Source organism: Schistocerca americana, chromosome 1 (genome assembly GCF_021461395.2).
Source record: "Schistocerca americana isolate TAMUIC-IGC-003095 chromosome 1, iqSchAmer2.1, whole genome shotgun sequence".
Taxonomy (NCBI): domain Eukaryota; kingdom Metazoa; phylum Arthropoda; class Insecta; order Orthoptera; family Acrididae; genus Schistocerca; species Schistocerca americana.
In genome coordinates, this window is record NC_060119.1 from 1,026,129,414 (window position 1) to 1,026,149,440 (window position 20,027).

The window sequence follows — 20,027 nt, forward strand, 5'->3', positions numbered from 1 at the left end:
TGCCATGAATAACTGTTTTCAAAAGGCTAATTGAAATGTTGACTGTTATTTACAATTGTTTTAAATAATTTTATTGTCATTTCTTATTCTTTAAGTAGTTGGTTGAAAGTGCCATACTAAAGAGTCATATATGAGCTGAATTTCTAGATTCAATTACAACAGCCTCAGTGCTGCAGCTATGGCTTTGTTGCTAGCAATCACTGACAATTGTTTCAGCGCAGTTCTAATGACCGAAGACATTGTTACAAGCATTACCTGCTGCTATGCTATAATAGGCAATGGTTCCTTACACTCCAAATAACTGTCCCCGATTCTTTCTCTCCACATCTTAACGATTATATTTATTGATTTATTTGTAATTTTGTTATGCTATATAACACTGCTTTTAACGTTTTGCTTGAAATTTATGCAGTGAGCTACTTCGATTACTTTCTCGTCTTTTCTTTAAAATTTAACGGCTTGGAATATAACAACTGTGATCTTGTTACATACGGTTCCTTTATTAACAAAATTAGCGTTCTCGCATAACCATTTGCTTGTTCTCATAAGCATATTGTGACTATCGTTACATACTGTCTAAACCGTTTGCTTTGCGCCATTTCGAAGTGACTGTTTCAGTTTGGACAATTATGGAGTTTTGGAATGTAGTAGCAGTCTACAAAGTATTATGTATCGATTTTGATTGGTACGTTTCTCACCTTACCTACGTTATTCCAATGCATACCTTTTAATATCTTGTGTTGTGTGCTTCGTACCACATATCTGAAGATGCGGTTATGCCGAAATTGTTAATGTGATGATCAACGAAAAATTACATTCGTGATCAAGACAAGAGTATTGTCATCCAGTGCTGAAGATGGTCGCAGATCTCCTGACAGCCTTCTTTTCTAAATAGCTAAAGCCATTATTTAAAGAAATGTGAAATTAAATTCAGTTGAAATCGTTAATAAATTCACTGTATCCTTAATAATTCACTGTAGCTTAGACGCTTGCAACAGACTCACGCACATAGCAAAATGTCACGTTCCAAAATATACACAACAAGGTACTCAAGAATAAATGGGTGCTGAAAACAGGAAAGAAATTCAAGTGCTTGGTTCTACAATTATCCACTAGGTATAACTGATTATTACGTATATGAAACAATTTACTTTCGTATAAGTTGCCCATATGTTAAGTTTCGTCAGTATAAGAATATTCCGAGAAGCAACTAATACGTTCCTGTCGTTTAGATTAGGTGTGATTTTTCACATTACTGAAACAGAATTTTTGTATTGACTGAACTAATTATGTATAATATATACTACTACTGCTGGAATAATAAGAAAATTCTGCTATGCACAATTCGCACATACGTTGCCGTTTTATGCATATAGCAAAGTAATACGTAATAAATACGGCACTACTATAAGTCCGTATTTATACGACATGATGAGGACTTAAAACGCTTCACAGTTTTACCCTAGATACTTCCACGCCGCTTTATTTTACACCACACCTCCCACAATTACGACTCTCCGTGGCTACGCAGTAAACAGCACGGTTATCAGCCACTCTGATTGCCCAAAACAGTATGTACAAGAAAAATAAATAGATTAAATTTAAATTACCTAGCGTTATCAGAATGAGAGCGATCTCTATATCAGTCTAAAAAAGCTTCCAAAGTAGAAATTTTATTTCCAGATCGCAGTTGATACATATCCCGATTACTAGTGCCAGAAAAGTTACAGGACCATCTTTAGATCATCGGGTACGTGAATTATAAAGCCCCTATGTGTGTCACATTGCCATGTGGCCATTGAATGGTTGGAGCTAAACTTACAGAAAGAACACTCCCATGCAACAATAAGTACACTAAAATAAAAACCATAACTGTATCAGCACTACTTAGATGTGTCAAATACATCAGATGAGGCACATCAACAGGTGTCAGATGTGTGTATGTTGATAACCGGCTCCGTAGTCTGTGCCTTGCTGATACAATTATGGCTTTTATAATAGTGTACTTAGTGTTGCGTGAGAGAGTCCTTTTTATGAGTTTACTTCCTTGCAGCACATAGTGGCTTCATAATTCACTTTTCCGATGACCTGAAGGTGGTAATATAACTTTGCTGAAACTAGTAATCAGGATATGCGTCACCTGCGATCTGGGATATTTTGGAAACTTTTTTTACGCAGATCAAATTGATATTCAAGTCTGTCTAACGAAATAACACAATATCCTGAGGCCAAAATCAAGTTGCTGTAAGGTGTGAACTACCAACACTTTCTCCTTGAGTGGTAATTCTGCCCATTGAAGGAATTACAGCTGCCGTTTGCATGTGAGCAGGTGAGAAGGATACGCAAGAGAAAAATTTCTACCGCTTGCGACATAACGCACTGGTTACGCACATTTCCTTCCGTTTAGAAAACTCGATTTTCCTGCGACTATTCATGCTTTCATAAAGTTATTGCGGGGCCCGCGTAATGTGAAAAGCTTGGGGCTGCAGCCGGCCACAATGGGAGGAGTGATTTCAGGACCATTAACCCGCTTTATGAGGTGCATCCCGAGTGGGGCGGCATGAATATAAAGCAGGGCCCCGGCCAGCGCGAGGAGCGGCGGCCAGGGGTCGGCCAGCTCTCTCACCGCGTGCTGCATTCAGCTTTACCGCCCGCTCCACTACCTAACCGTGTGTCGGCGGCGGCGCCGCAGGTATCTGATGCACTACTCACGTCTTGTCTAATGGATTTTAGGGTTAACTAGGTTATGCGAACCATGATTTGTACTGTATATCTGGCACAACGTGTTTCTCTGTGAAGGACATAGTTTACCGAAACAACATGGGGCGCTCAATAAGTAATATAACGCATTTTTTACTGAAAGCAGGTTATTTTATTCACGATTCCAATACACCGTATTATTAGTCACTCTTTTTGTTACAAAACCCTACTTTTTTCACATAATCTCCGTCGAGAGCGGCAGCCTTACGCCACCTTCCTGGTAGGGCCTGAATGCCCTCATGCAACCAATCGACTGGTCGACGCAGGAACCAACGTCTTGTTACATCACTAACCTCTCCATGCTGCACCTATTGCCTATAGGTTATTGGAGTGTTCTTCGTAGGAAGCGCTGTGTATGTGAGTTTCTTTGAAACCATGTCCCTGAGCGATGCTTTGATATGAACTCAAAATCCTGTTCTAATCGCTGAGGGTGTTTTCGTCCCGTCGTTATAGCTACGACAAAATGTGTAGTTCTCTCACCAGACGCATTCCCCTTTACAGAGGTAAAGCGTCACCAGTGGTCTGTAGTTATATATATTTACAATAAGATTTGTTTTTAAATCGAAAAACATTTCACTGACTATGTCTTTGTTTTGAAATACAATAATTTCTGCATGGCTTCTCGCCTACATTAGGAAATGCCATTTGCAAGCACATCTTTGGTGAATTTCTTCATTAGACGCTGATTCTTGTAGTCTAATTTTTCGCTGCTTTACAGAACTACGATTTTTTATGTTTTACGCAGAACGCTTTTTCGTACACCGCTGTTTACCGTTTATTTTTACACTTGTCTGTATTGTGGTTTCTAGTGTTGCCAATATCGTCACTAGTTCGGTTTTGACCTGTACACTACTGGCCATTAAAATTGCTACAGCAAGAAGAAATGCAGATGATAAACGGGTATTCATTGGACAAATATATTATGCTTCACGCAATTTGGGTGCATAGATCCTGAGAAATCAGTATTCAGATCAACCACCTCAGGCCGTAATAACGGCGTTGATACGCCTGGGCATTGAGTCAAACAGAGCTTGGATGGCGTGTACAGGTACAGCTGCCCATGCAGTTACAACACGATACCAAAGTTCATCAAGAGTAATGACTCGCGTATTGTGACGAGCCAGTTGCTCGGCCACCATTGACCAGACGTTTTCAATTGGCGAGAGATCTGGAGAATGTGCTGGCCAGGGCAGCAGTCGAACATATTCTGTATCCAGAAAGGCCCGTACAGGACCTGCAACATGCGGTCGTGAATTATCCTGCTGAAATGTAGGGTGTCGCAGGGATCTAATGAAGGGTAGAGCCATGGGTCGTGACACATCTTATATGTAACGTCCACTGTTCAAAGTGCCGTCAATGCGAACAAGAGGTGACGTGTAACCAATGGCTCCCCATACCATCACGCCGGGTGATTCGCCAGTATGGCGATGACGAATACACGCTTCCAATGTGTGTTCACCGCGATGTCGCCAAACACGGATGCGACCATCATGATGCTGTAAACAGAACCTGGATTCATCCGAAAAAATTACGTTTTGCCATTCGTGCAGCCAGGTTCGTCGTTGAGTACACCATCGCAGGCGCTCCTGCCTGGGATGCAGCGTCAAGGGTAACTGCAGCCATGGTCTCCTAGCTGATGGTCCATGCTGCTGCAAACGTCGTCGAACTTTTCGTGCAGATGGTTGTTGTCTTGCAAACGTCCCCATCTGTTGACTCAGGAATCTAGACGTGGCTGCACGACCTGTTACAGCCGTGCGGATAAGATGTCTGTCATCTCGACTGCCAGTGATACGAGGCCGTTGGGATCCAGCACGGCGTTTTGTATTACCCTCCTGAACCCACCGATTCCATATTCTGCTAACAGTCATTGAATCTCGAGCAAAGCGATCAGCAATGTTGCGATGCGATAAACCGCAATCGCGATAGGCTACAATCCGACCTTTATCAAAGTCGGAAACGTGATGGTGAAAGTTTACCATCTTACCTCCTTGCCTAGGGACGCCAGATGAAAGTTGATGTCGTCAAGCCCTGAATGAAAATTGCGCAACGGATAACTGGAGAGTGGAGCTGGAGAGCGCTACCTAGAGAGCGTGCCCTTTCAGTACGACACTAGGCAAGGGGCTGGAGGGATCACACGCTGTTGTGTGGGTCCCTGCATTCAATAGTTTTTATTTCAAATAAATTCCTTTTACTTGACTTCTTTGTGATTTTTAGGTATGTTAAAGATTGATGGCAACTGATTACGTATTTATTTTTAATATTATCACTCGATTTTACAGCGATTGCAGCGATTGTTCCCGCTTACAGATATTACAATTTTACAACTTATAGCTCGGGTATATCATATACTAATCTGCACGCACATTTCTACGGGCAAGACGGAATTGCGTTGGCCAAATGTATACCACCAAAGCCTCCAAATATTTTACGCAGGACATGCACTACGTGAGGAGGATAACAGGCAAACTGGGGACCAGATACATTAACACAGGAGGTCAAATTTCCGAAATTAAACGAGAACATTCATTTCCTTACACAATCCGAAGCTGGAAATAAAATAATTACTACAAATATTCAAATATCTCTCTTCCACGCTTGAACATTGAGACAGACGCACTGAGGGCACGTCTGCTCACTTACCCGTCTTCTGTAACACTCCTAGAATCTGGCGGGCACCCGGAGGTCCTCCTAGGCCCCGGTGGAGGGGGTGGTCGATCCACTTGGCCGTGACCAACCTCTCCAGCCCAAATCTTGTGACACTGGAAAGTCTTTCACTTGTACCTGCCTGTGCTGTCTCTCTGGTCCCCTACCCAGGAGTAAGGTTGGCACTACTATACTACAGAACTACTTCCCAACAAAGATTTGGCCACGCTTTACGGAAAGGTGTGAGGGGATTAGGAAAGTTCATGTGCAGATTCACATTCACATACAAGAAATGCATAATACACGACACATATAAATACGTATTATGAAGCCTGACACATTTCTTTCCACCCGTCCACATGGGTTCTGTTGCACCCGCGGCCGGCCGCGTCGTGTAATAAAATTGGCTGCGGAGCCGCCCCTGTTTCTATTTCCCGGTGCGAGCGAGCAGCGAAACCTGCTGCTTATAGAGCGAAAACTACTGTACCGTTTCAATGATACGCATTTCTCCTCCTTACACGAGGCATACGTTTCACCAGGCAACGCCGGTCACCTGCTGTTTGTGTATGAGAAATTGGTTGGAAACTTTCCTCATGTCAGCACGTTGTAGGTGTCGCCACCTGCGCCAAGCTTGGGTGAATGCTCTGAAAAGCTAATCACTTGCATATCACAGCATCTTCTTCCTGTCAGTTAAATTTCGCGGCTGTAGCACGTCATCTTTGTGGTGTAGCAATTTTAATGGCCAGTAGTGTAGTTTGACTCATGTGGGCGTTGTTGTTAAGATTTAATTTATATATTCTTTGTGTTCCGCCGTAAAGTCAAGCGCGGGCACGCCAGGCGGGAACATTAGAGCAGAAATGGCTGCGAGGCGACGCTGCACGCTGACCGACCAGTCTCCAGGACGATAAGGCGATGGCAACGCACTCTATACGAAGAGGACATGAGCGCCGAGCAGCATGGCCACTGCCCATTTCTACGAGTTTTACAGAAGCGTCAAGACCAAAGACCTGGATAGAAGTATCCACCGTATTACTTCACTTGTATTTGAATCGTTATACAGAAAGACACTGATAATGTTGCATTGTCGCCCTTCGCTTGCTAACACATCTGTATTTCTCAAAGTTAGGTGCTGTCATTTAATTTCTGGAATAAAAACTCATTAATACGATTTGCTTGAATTGTTTGTCTAGCGATCCGAGAAGCATGTTTTCTAGACCTCCCATCTTCGACAACTTGGCAGGATACAACACTTTCATAAAAGTAGCCTGAGTTATCACAACTTAAAGTCAAGCTGCGAATCTTGCTACATTTGACTTGATCGAGAATATCTTTCTATGTAATTAAATGTTCACCTATTCTTCTTAATCTCGGGCTCTTAAATGAGATAACAGCAACCTATTTATGAGAGTTCAACACAAAATCAACTGATTTACGTTTAAGTTATATTACACACTTTTTTTATAGTTGCTCTTAGTCCGGTGTGATGTGGTATGCTGACCGCTGTTAACTGATGCGTTAACGAGGTATTTATTGACATTTCATGTATTATCCTGGAACATTTGTGAATTGAATTACTTTTTATGTCTATTCTATGAGTACCTGAACTCAACTGTGCTTTACTGAATTATTTTTTGACAGAACCATATGAGTGGTTTGAATATCTACGCAACGTCATCATTTGAAACCTCACATTAATACTGATCAGATTTGAAATACTAAATGTTTTTTGTCCGCAGCTCGTGGTCGTATAGTAGCGTTCTCGCTTCCCACGCCCGTGTTCCCCGGTTCGATTCCCGGCAGGGTCAGGGATTTTCTCTGCCTCGTGATGAGCGGGTGTTGTGTGCTGTCCTTAGGTTAGTTAGGTTTAAGTAGTTCTAAGTTCTAGGGGACTGATGACCATGGATGTTAAATCCCATAGTGCTCAGAGCCATTTACTAAATGTTTATTGACGTTTCCCTGGGATTGTAATAAACAAAGACGTCCATTACAGTTTATGTGTTAAGAAGTTGTAGAAGATCTTATTATTAGTTTCTTAGGGTTCTGTGCCTCCACCGATAAAAACGGAACCATTGTGCAATCGCTTTGTTGTCCGTCTGTCTGTCTGCCTGTCTGTCTGTCCAACTGTTGAAAATCCTTTTCCTCAGGAACTGGTAGACGTGACAAGTTGAAACTATGTCTCTTGGCTGTGTAGAGAATTGAGGCTTCGAAGTCAATGCGGTTAAAAGATATCGCCATTTATGTCACATATTTTAACAGTGGCAGACCCACTCATCAAAACTCATACTTCGTGTTGGTCTGGAATCATGAAATTTGCCAAAAACGACGGATTCATAGTTCAACCCAAGGAAAATAGTTTGTAATTATATCAGATGAAAAAAATTTGTCTTTTGTATCAGCCTGACTGTCCGTTTATATATTAAGAACACTTTCTGTCGGGAACGAGTGGAAGTATCAAGCTGAAATTTATGTCACATTCTAATGTCTACGGTTCTTTGGCCGTATATTAAACGTTAGCTTCTAAGTCAATGCAATGTAAACATACAGTAATTTATGTCACATATTTTGATACTCGTAATCTCATTCGTTAAAAATGTATAGGTACATCTGCTGATCTACACTGATGAAACTTGGCAAGAAGTAAGGTTTCACAGTACAAGTAAAGAAAAACTTACGAAAATTGTTAATTTGTAATTACATCACACGAAAAACATTTTTTATCCGATCTCGATCTTGAAGGCATCAGCAGTTCTGCATTCAGGCTCAGTGGGTCGCAATGCTAAAAGTAAATCATCAGGCACTGCCTATATGACGAGTTTCGGAGTTTAACCGTCATCAGATAGGAAGGAGCTATTACCGCACGCTGATATGGCGTTTCATGTTGCAAGTGAAGCAAACGTTCGCTGCAACGTTTCACATACAACTTGGAACGCCATATAAGCAATATAGTCATTCCTTGGCTGATGTTTGACTTTTACCATTGCGACCCGGTCAGCCTGAATAAAGACCTACTCATCGTTATAATAATGGTCACCTGTTTCATGCCGTAATTCACAGCACAGTTATATTACTGACACTGCAATATTCTCGAAAGTCTTGGAATACGTGAGACCAATATCTTGCCAGTGTCAGCGTCGATAACAGATTCTGGAGATTCTCGGTTCCCATAATAGATGAAGCGTCTGTATACGTAATTCAGTACGTACGGGACCGTTAGTGCACGAGTCCTGGCTGTATTTAATTTATTTTGAGACAGAACACCCGAGAGAGGTGAAGATCCACCCGGTGCCACGATTTGAAATTTCAAATAAAAACTAATGCAATTTAGAACACTAAATTTTTATTGCTGATTCTTATATTTTTATAAATGATGGCATTCATTAGAGTCTATTAAATTTTATATGTGAACAAGCCGTACAAACTTTTTTTATTAATATTTCAATTGAAATCATTTTCGAACCACATGAATCACAGAACAAGGAAGCTTTCTTCCCGTGTACAGCTAGTAAAGTAGAACTGTTTTCAAAGTGTAAACTAAATTCATGAAGTGCAACTGTGCAAGAAGGAGGGTTTAATTTCTTATTTTTCATGTTTTGTGGGAAGTTGAAGGTTGATGGCCTTGTTAAGCCACGACTCCACATGACCAGCGGTAGGAAGCAGATTGTGAAATAGTCTTCAGTTAATTCGTTCGCCTTCAGAAGTTATGTATTACGTACAGCTATTGCCAAATTTAAGTTGTTTATGCGCAGAATAGTGGGGACAACGCATTTAGATTGTGTTGCAGTGAGTATTATCTTTGCATATGATGTAATGGGATCATCCATACATTGTCAATGAAAAATTGGGATGGAATACCTAAAAGAGAAACAGCTCCATTGGTAATGTCATGAGATTAAATTTCCCGTTGCGCATTAAACGAATTTTCGCCAGAGTCAAATTCGGAAAGCTTCCATTTTGCCTCCGCAATTTATACATAACACAGGAATTTCTTATAGAGCTCACAGTGCCGGAACTTAGATTTTGATTTCCCTTTTCCATTAAAAATTATATTTTTCGATTATCTAGATGGATTTTACATTTGAGAGCTTAGACAGCATTGATATCTTCTTGTTACCATGCATGTTTTATATATTCGAGCGTGTCAAGCCATATTTTTATTATTATCATTAGAAAGCTTTAATTGTGGGAGTTTATCAAGCAGAACTGAAACTCTTTGAAACAGTTAAAAGAAATTTTCCTCTCAGTAATAAAAAGGTGAAGAAGGATGTCGTCGCTACTGTTTGTGACACGCAAAGTTTGTGGACTAGTACCCAATAAAACAGTTCGCTTTTATACAACTTGTATAGGCAAAAAGAGAAATCTCTGTTTGAAGAAGTCAAAAATTTACAAGAATACCTTTGCATGTTGACTGGATTTTGTTCGGCGGATACACTTAATCGTGGCCACAGGATAAGAATTTATTTGCAGTCAGCAGCACATTCAATAACAGTGAGTGAATTTGTGAACCGGTCTGGATACCGCCGCGTTGCAGCGCGTATCCGTTTCGACAGCTCTATGGCAGAGAGGTTACGACGCTGATATTACCAGCAAGTGGACTGTTATAATGTAAAGCAGGCGTAATCTGTTCCAGGTCAGTGAAAACCCTCAATGAAATGCTGAAATCACGAAATTTGGCCTATTTAGTCCGGCCAAGATCTTCTGTAACACAGAAACACTATGCTAGTGTTGGACGCCGCGTACCAAATACACTTGTACGCAAAACTTAAAAACGAATAAACTTTCGCATGGTGTGTCACTGCCAGATAATATGGGTCGATGAGATTTTGTCCATACCTATAAATAATTGTTACAATATAGTACAGAAGATAAGTGAGAGAAATCGAAATAAGACGACCAGAAATAACAGTTTTACGCAGAGTCAACAATTACTGAAGTCTGCTACTTATGATGGGCATTCGCCATTACAAATGGCGGGAATGGGTTCTTAATAAGTTGTGTGGTCAGCACGGACAGCAGCTCATGCTCTGCAGTGTGCTTCAGTACTGCCTAAAAAGTTGGTAAGGCGTCCTTGTACGCCATTACATTCCACCAGCGCAGTTGACGACTGCGTCAGTGCCCACGGACGTGCAGCAGTAGGTATCCTCGCCGCATTTCACATGTACTCGATGGGATTTACGTCGGGGGAACGCTCAGATCAGTCCATACGCCACGTATCCTCTCTTTCCACGAGCTGTTACGTGTGCACTTCTCGTTGCAGTCCTGCATTGCTATCCATAAAAATGAAGGCAGGGCCGAATGCAGCCCTGAAATAACGCCCGTGGGGAATGTGACGGCACGTCACATAAATATTGACTTTTTTATCGGTTGTAAACCACAGTTAAAATATTTTATGAATATAATTAGTGTAAATTATATAGTTAATGTTCTTGAAACAACTGATATGCAGCGATAGTTTAAGAGTCGCATCTTCATTTAATGTCTATGAAAATAAACAAAGATTGAAAGAGACGCGATTGTACGGTCGAAGAGGAAGGACGTATTTTATGGGACACACACTGTTTTGTTTCGCTGTACGGAAGGCAGCCATTGAGCGGCTACACATATTTTATGTAAGTTGTTCGTATTTCTGCTAAAATAAAATTGTTATTATTATCACAAAATGAATTTCTTTGTAATAGTTGTCACCTCAAAGGCTCGCAGTGGCTAAGTATTTTTAATAAGCAATTTTTCAGTAATTTGCGCTGCGAGAAACTCACCTTCCGATGCAGCCTCTGGTCGGCCATTACGCGCCGAAGTATTACTTTATTTTTCAAAGTGTTAACAGTAACTGTAAATACGAGAGGTTTCGTTGTAAGAACCTTTCTAAATTGCAACAGACAATTAATTTACGTTAAAACTCATTTTTTTTAAATTATTCAGATTCCATGAGTTCAGTAAGTTTTATCTTGGCCGCTCCACGGCAACGATCGAAATTCTCTCGAGCCTTGCTTTGCAGTCAATAAGCAGAAATTAACAAAATTACAATTCAATTCAGTTAACGATAACTATATTGCAGTCATCCCGTTCAAAAACTAAAGCTGGTACATGAATAACAGCGGCCCTTCAAGAAACCGTCTTATATTTACTTATGCACGTAAGTAAAAGTGATAAGAAAAGATAATATCCCTGAGAGAAAGAATCGTGCTCAAACAAAAGAAAAATTCATGCTGATAAATTAAAAATAAAAATATATGAAATATATATGTAATTTTTTTATATATAAGATAACAATTGGCACCGACGTCACAGGAAGAAGCACATGTTTGTTTACAGTGTTGCGAGACTTAGATGTCAACAAGCCCATGCAACATTATGCCTCTCTACACCATGACCTATACCACCAAAACGATCATGTTCGACAATATTGCTGCGTGCATTACATTTTACCACCTCTCGGCACATACGGATACGTCCAGCATTGTCTAACATCATAGTTTTGGTGATCCAGCTGTTTTGGTGTGGAGAGGCATAATGATGCACTGGTGTACTGACCAGCAAATCTTTGAACAACCTACACTCACTGGTCAACATTGTTGTCATACTGTACTGTTTCCCTAATTGCGTCATTTCAGCAGTTCTCTTTGCCCTAATTTCTTTATTTTGGACGGCAACTACAGTAAGTGAAACAGAGAGAAAAATAACGAGAGAGATTTACTTGTGTGTGATTTATACCTTCCTTTGAAGATTTCCTTCCTTCATACCTCCTCTTTGTTACCACAGATAATTTATACTGACTGCAGTACACGCGAGGTGCCTAGTTGCTTTCACCGCCGTGAGTGGAATGCTAAAGTTCTGAATATTGTTCAACAACTCGCAGTCTTCTATAGTTGTTATCCCCTGCGCAGGAAACAGCACATAGTTCGTGAATCTGTTATCTTGAGGCTGTAATAAACTTTTAGCAAGGAACTGGTATTTTATAAACAATTAAATTTTGGCCAGCCGCTGTGGCCGAGCGGTTCTAGGCGCTTCAGTCCGGAACCACGAGGCAGCTAAGGTCGCAGGTTCGAATCCTGCCTCGGGCATGGATGTGTGTGATGTCCTTAGGTTAGATAGGTTTAAGTAGTTCTAAGTCTAGGGAACTGATGACCTCAGATGTTAAGTCCTGTTCTGTTTACAGCCATTATTTGAATTAAATTTTGAACTGAGTTTGTTTAAACGGGATACCACTCTCTTTTCATTAGCAGAACACGAGAAGCTGTATGATTATAGTCCTGTCTATGAATCTTAAATAATTTCCATTCTTCACTCGTTCACAGAGAATAAACAAAATAATGAACTGCATCTTTGTGTAATTACTGTAAAACTAGTTCACATTTACATATCCAAAAAAACAGAGAATCCTAATTAACTTCTTAACCAACGCCAACGCCGGCAGACAGCATGTCTGTCCTCCGACACTAGCGATAGAGCTCTGATCTTACAGCGGAATCACCTAGCCCACCATCCAAGTTTGGTGCAACCCGAATATATCCGAAGTGCTTCGTCCGTATTTTAGTTTAGCAGCTGTTTATTATTCTGCCGGTAATTAACACTTTTGAAATAATGGAATGATGGCCTCCTGTTTTTATATACTTTTACGGCAAATGGAAGTAAATCCACTGTTTAGTTTTTGTAGTATTAATAACTGACGTTTCCCATTTTGTAGCACTATTTCCGAACACAGTAGCCAATTGTAGAGGACCAAAATTTATGCGGTCTTTCTGACAATAAACCTACCGAATAAATCATCTGCGACCTGTACCTCACACCACATTACGCCATCTCCCCGCTGCTGCTTTCTCAGCTGCTCAAACAAGAGCTGCTTCTAGTTAAATGTGATGGCTGTAAAGCCAGAGATATTACACCACGTGCGATGGTATCGAACTGCCCGAGTGGTAGAGAGTTCTTGGAACGAGAGAATTTTTGGCGAATGTAGTGGCCCGCAGGTTGCAGCGACTTAAATCGCGTCGCACATTTGTGGTAAGCGTTAGGCGACATGTTCCAGCAGGTCCATAAGGCCCAACAAGCGTTCACCACTTGTTGTAGAAATGGAGCGTCGTATCACAATTTCTTACCAATCTTGTGGACAGCGCTGGAGCATGTCTTCGGTGATTACACACCCAATAAAGAACCACGTCTCGACTTATGTAATGTCCATGCTTCTATCATAAATCGCAGTGACGGTAGTGAAATTATTGTCTTTAAATAACAATGTCATTACGCATTTTTTCAATTACCTTCTGAACTATATCCTAGCTGCTTTTGCTATGTTGTCGTCGAGCTATGTTACTTGACAGTGACACATCAGGCCAAAACTACTCACGCATTTAAGTTTTGTACACATGTGTATATACGTGTAGAGTAACATATGAAGTCCTGTGTAGCTAATAACGTAAAGAAAATGAAAGGACGTTTGGAATAGTGAACACTATAGGTAGTATATTGATAAATTTTTGTGGTAAATATTTGCATCGAAATTAAAATTCTCTTAAAATTCTAATTCAGTGAAATCATAGAATAATAATTATAATAAAGATTGGAAATATAGTGTACCTTAGTGGAACGGTGGTCTGATCATTTAATATTAAAAGACTAGGACCAAGGTGTGGACGGGGCCAAGGAATTGACATATGAGACGCGATTTAACAAATAAATAATTTATTCATAACATACAATACATAACACCAACTACGTAAATCCTGCTTCGATGCTTACAATTGTCCAAAATGGGAGGGCCACCACTTTTGAATTGAAAAGGTTTTAATTAAAGAAACTAAAACGTCTATTATAATTTTTTAAAATAATAATAACACAACACATAAGTAAGCGCTAAGTAAACGCAGTCTTAAATCTTTAATTATTAATCACAAAGCGTGGGTTTACACCATTTAAATTCTCATTGCAATATAAAACATAAATACATGAATTCAAAACACAGCATGGCTTCAAAGTTTCTACCTGGACAACCTATGGTCCTGAAACTTTCGTATTACATTCCAGCCAATCACATTAATAACTTATAGACGTAAAACTTCCTGGCAGATTAAAACTGTGTGCCCGACCGAGACTCGAACTCGGGACCTTTGCCTTTCGCGGGCAAGTGCTCTACCATCTGAGCTACCGAAGCACAACTCACGCCCGCTACTCACAGCTTTACTTCTGCCAGTATCTCGTCTCCTACCTTCCAAACTTTACAGAAGCTCTCCCGCGAACCTTGCAGAACTGGCACTCCTGAAAGAAAGGATATAGCGGAGACATGGCTTAGCCACAGCCTGGGGGCTGTTTCCAGAATGAGATTTTCACTCTGCAGCGGAGTGTGCGCTGATTTGAAACTTCCTGGCAGATTAAAACTGTGTGCCCGACCGAGACTCTCATTCTGGAAACAGCCCCCAGGCTGTGGCTAAGCCATGTCTCCGCTATATCCTTTCTTTCAGGAGTGCTAGTTCTGCAAGGTTCGCAGGAGAGCTTCTGTAAAGTTTGGAAGGTAGGAGACGAGATACCGGCAGAAGTAAAGCTGTGAGTACCCGACGTGAGTCGTGCTTCGGTAGCTCAGATGGTAGAGCACTTGCCCGCGAAAGGCAAAGGTCCCGAGTTCGAGTGTCGGTCGGGCACACAGTTTTAATCTGCCAGGAAGTTTCATATCAGCGCACACTCCGCTGCAGAGTGAAAATCTCATTCTGAACTTATAGACGTGGTTGCTAAAATACAAAAGTTTACACTATAATGAGTTTTAATAATCCACAATCACTCAAAAAAAACATTAGAAGTTCGATACGGAGCATGTAAGCCTGTTTATACAATCTTTCGGACCAAAATAAGCACGAGGCCCACCATAACAGAATTGCGCTAGTTACTTTTAGGATAGGTGCTCCCATTAGGTTAATCACTGAGCAGATATTTACTTAAGCGACAGGTAAGATAGTTAATGCAAATGGAAGGTATTTCTGAAGTTTTTTTTCCTCCCTTTTAACAAGGGGGTTTTAGTAAGGTGGAAATTACACTTTGAGCTGACGCAATAGCAATCTAGCTGGCACGCCTTCACGAGGACGCCATGCCACTACACACGTACTAAACTAGCCGCGTGTCCGCTGTTCAAGCCAAACATTAATAACACAGTTCCATATTCCTGACCCCCGAATAGTCGGGATCAAAACAAAACCAAAAATACCAAGGGCGCAAGATCCAGCATAGGTTCAGAACAGATCTTACTTCATGCGGTTGCCTTCACAAATACAGATATCGAAATGAAAACAAGAACGTGTAACAACATTCCCTAATCAGCACAATGTTCTTCGTTCGGTCCCGGTAGCGCTAGACAACGCAGGACATGCCAATGTTAACAAACCTCTAAGGTAACACCCTCCAACTGACAAGCCGAATCCAATGTGAACCCTTATCAGCTCCGTGACAGGACTCGAACCCCCAACTACTATCAGTGCAACTCACTTAGAATAAATACAGCGCAAATAGTATGGCGGACACATATACCTGGGGATTAACAGAACACTAGACTGAACTAGAATTAACCTTAATAATAAAGCACTAGATCTTGGGAGACAAGGAACTAACTTCCCACCCCTGCAACCACAGGGCGGGAGGATGATCTACCAAAACATAGAAGTGCAAACGTACACAAATAACTACCAAAATACACCACTAAACCGGTTAGCAACGATGCGTGGAGGAATCTGCACTGTCAGAATTGCACCGGTGAACAGAACAGAGGATTGCCACAGCGGTGGCCACAAGGCGGGAAAAACGACTGGATGAACTCAATCCCAAAGAACGATCAACTTGAAACATTCACACTTAACTTCCTTTCTCCTTTCCCTCGCCGCAGTTCGTCGTTTGTCCGGGACGGCTGTGCACAATTCTGAGCGGTCCCCAGTCGTCCCGGCAGACACCGACCCGGCCGAACTGCTCCCGGACTCAAACCCTCGCCGAACGGCGGCTCCACCGCCCCATGATGGTCACTGTTGCCTTCGTCGACGCAGGCGCAGGCGCAGTTGCATCTACCGATTCAGTTACACAACTTGCAAAAACTCAGGAAAACTTAAAGGACACAGTAGATACGATTTCAACACAAATGGACACTCTGAAACTTGGTTAAGAAAATCACACTGAGGAAATAAGTACATTATCGGAGAAAGTAGCCGAACTTTCGGATCAGTTCACTACCTGATCTACAAAGGTAGATGATGATCTGAATGACACAAGACCTGTAGCCATCACTGACACAGAAGAGTATGAACAAATTAATAAATTCAACAAAATCAGAATCAAATTAATACGCAACACAAAAGAGAAATCCGGGAAGTACGAGATGAGTTGGCACAAGTAATACAAAAATTACATATTTCAGAGGACACTCGCGCTCCAACACGGGAAGAGGGACATAGAAATACGGAACAGCCACAAAATAATAACACAGAGCACTTCGGAATTTATGAAAGAAATTGGCAAGGTGCACTGAATTTTGAGATGGAACCGCCGAAACGAGGTAACAATGACCGATATGCGGATCGCCGACATGATGATTTTGACTGTAAGTTCTTCATTACTACACGTAAATTTAAAGCATTTAAGAATTCTGGCAACGACATTCATCCACAAGCATGGCTCCATCAATTCTCTCTGTTTTCCTCCCAACTGGTCATTGGAGCACAGGTTAGAATTTATGTGTGGCTACTTAGAGAATGAACCAGCTAAAAGAATGCGATCGGTCATTCACGATTGTCACAGTGAAGGAAAATTTTATCATCCCTTCCTCTCAGCATATTGGTCTGAAGCTACACAAGACCGAGTAAAACATAGCATCATGAAACTTCCTGGCAGATTAAAACTGTGTGCCCGACCGAGACTCGAACTCGGGACCTTTGCCTTTTGCGGGCAAGTGCTCTACCAACTGAGCTACCGAAGCACGATGCACGCCTGGTACTCACAGCTTTTACTTCTGCCAGTACCTCGTCTCCTACCTTCCAAACTTCCTACCTTTATATCAGCGCACACTCTGCTGCAGAGTGAAAATCTCATTCTGGAAACATAGCATCATAATGATGAAACATTTCGAACAATCTGAATTTTCCAGTCTTGTGAAATATTTCGAAGACATGTTGCACAAGAATCAGTACCTGTCAAACCCTTACAGCGCCTCAGAGCTCATCCGCATTTGCTTAATCAAATTGCCTGAACATTTACGACATATTATTGTGGCAGGACTTTGCAAAGACGACATTGAAGCTATTTAGGGACTGTTACAAGAATTGGAAATTGACGCTGACAATCGCGGAACGCGAAAACAGGAGCACAACAATTACAGGTCACATCAGTCACAATTCCGCGATGACAGAAATAATAACTGGACATGACAAGGCTATTCTTACAACGTAAATCGTGACCAAAACAGACACCACCCATATGACAACCGTTGGCAGAATAATAGTTACAGAGAAAGATCGCACTTCCGTAGTAATGAATATGACCGAGATAATTACAGAAACAGACAATATGGGAACCAAAACAATTATTATCAAGGGAGACACAGTAACTTCAGACGCAACAGTTCAGCGCGCAGTTATGATTCAGGGAGAAATTCTCCACCACGTGACCAACAAGAAAGAAACTATGTAAACTACCGACAAAACAAGAGACCTGAATTTCATCAGAACTGGCGGGATTCAAACAGGGCAGGGCCCTCTCGACAAGGTGAATTTGTAGAAGTTAGATCTCCAAATCCCAATAACGACGCGCGCCAACAAAGAGACAACAGACAATGTCTTGCACCGCAGGCAGCCACGTGCGCCGGCTGGCTCAGAGCAAAATAACATAGACGCTAACCATGAGAAAAATTCCAGTATTCTTTACTGACGTATACCGCATGATAATTGCGTTCAAGTTTAATCTCTGCGTACTAGGAAGAGGAAAGGATTGCACCACATTTCACATGTAAAACCGTTTATTGAGAGGTAATCTGTTTTTTTAACTTAGTCTTTGCTATAAAATTTTTCACTTCATGTTACTAGTATGCTTTATCATACTTAGAATCTGTTAACATGCAACAATGTTTGAAGTTAAATATCCAGTCAAGATCCAAGAGAACTTATTTAAACAGAAATTAAAAATGCATTGTTATAGTGAACAGACGATACAGTGTTGTTATTTGTACATTCTTACTTGTTAGTTGCACGATTACGTAACGAATATACGGCTTACATACTTAGAACATTTACTGCTAATGAGATTTTAATGCAACATTTTGGTTTACTTGAGAATACATTCTGGATTTAAAGTACTTTCTGTGAGATTAAAGATGACTTAGTATTTGGTTTCTTTGACAGCTACACGACTATATCACGACGCTACTGATGTGTGACACAATTTACATTGTTGCTTTGCCGTGTATCTGTTTTATATCTCCACAGTTTTTATGTATTATTCTGGAAAGTAAAACATGTTTTAGTAGTAACTTTTGTGGTATAGCTACAATGAGACAGCATTTTCCGTAGCACAACAATACGTTACAGTACAGTACTTTCTTCATCACAGCAATAAGCATAATAACTACGATATCTATATGCAAAGCATTTCACTTTTGTTTATGATGAGGTGAGTACATTGACTTCAGCAGAACTTTGCTTACAGAGGACGATAACTACGACACTTCCACAGAATTATCTTACAGCAAGGCGCACATTTAGCGCTACAGGACACGCATTTGAGTGAATAATTTTGTACTTAAAACATTTATTTTTAAAGATTTTTGAATTACAAAGAAAGTTTTCTGTGATACGTTTCATTCCATTGCTGTAGTCTGTAACACCTGAGGATATAATTACATTAATCCTCAGGAGGGTACACGTTTACTTTGTGTACCAAGTGTGTGGCAAACACAAGGAGCCCTAGCTAATATGGTATTTCCTTATACAACTTTACACATCGGTACAATGTATCTCTAACACAGAATTACACAGCTATTTGATTATTTTAACAGAGAAGCAAACATATTTTTACTACATCAGTGACAGATGTTTATGTACTTACACAGTTGGATAACTTCACACTTATGAAATTGTATTTTGTCTGTACTTCGTGAACAGTTCATATTTTTCGGAACCATTGTGATACTATGAGAGATTTGAATGATGTATTTGGTATGGGATAATGATTTTTAAAGTACGTTTGAGTTAGATGACACTATTGAAATGAGCAGAGAATTTTTTTTCGGTTTTAAAATTATTGCAGAAAGCTACGACGTTTTTGAGATTTGGCTGAGGTGTTATGATGTTGTTATTACGACGACAATGTGTATTACGCTGTTGAGGTATGTTTATGATCAATAAGCTGATGCTATATGAGGTATCTGATTATGCTACATATTTATTATGATGAAATATTGAAGTGTCGACGCAAGATTGACGTGTCGACGAATATGTATATGTGTAATAAGTTAAGGAATAATGAGTAGTGGTTAGGGTCTCTGACTTGTGTAGAAGGATGTTGGGAACCAAGAATCGTACTTTAAGAGTTATGAAATGTGTGTAAATGCGTGAATGTATCACAATGCCGGCGTAAACTTTTTGGACACTGTTATATTTATAGGATTTTGTTTC

General features: G+C 40.7%; 1 non-coding gene across 1 annotated transcript; it reads right to left on the bottom strand.

The window, feature by feature from the left end:
- Positions 1–17,264: 17,264 nt before the first annotated feature.
- Positions 17,265–17,339, bottom strand: Trnal-caa. Its single transcript has one exon. It is a non-coding gene; the product is annotated as a tRNA-Leu (tRNA).
- Between the last annotated feature and the right edge of the window lie 2,688 nt (positions 17,340–20,027).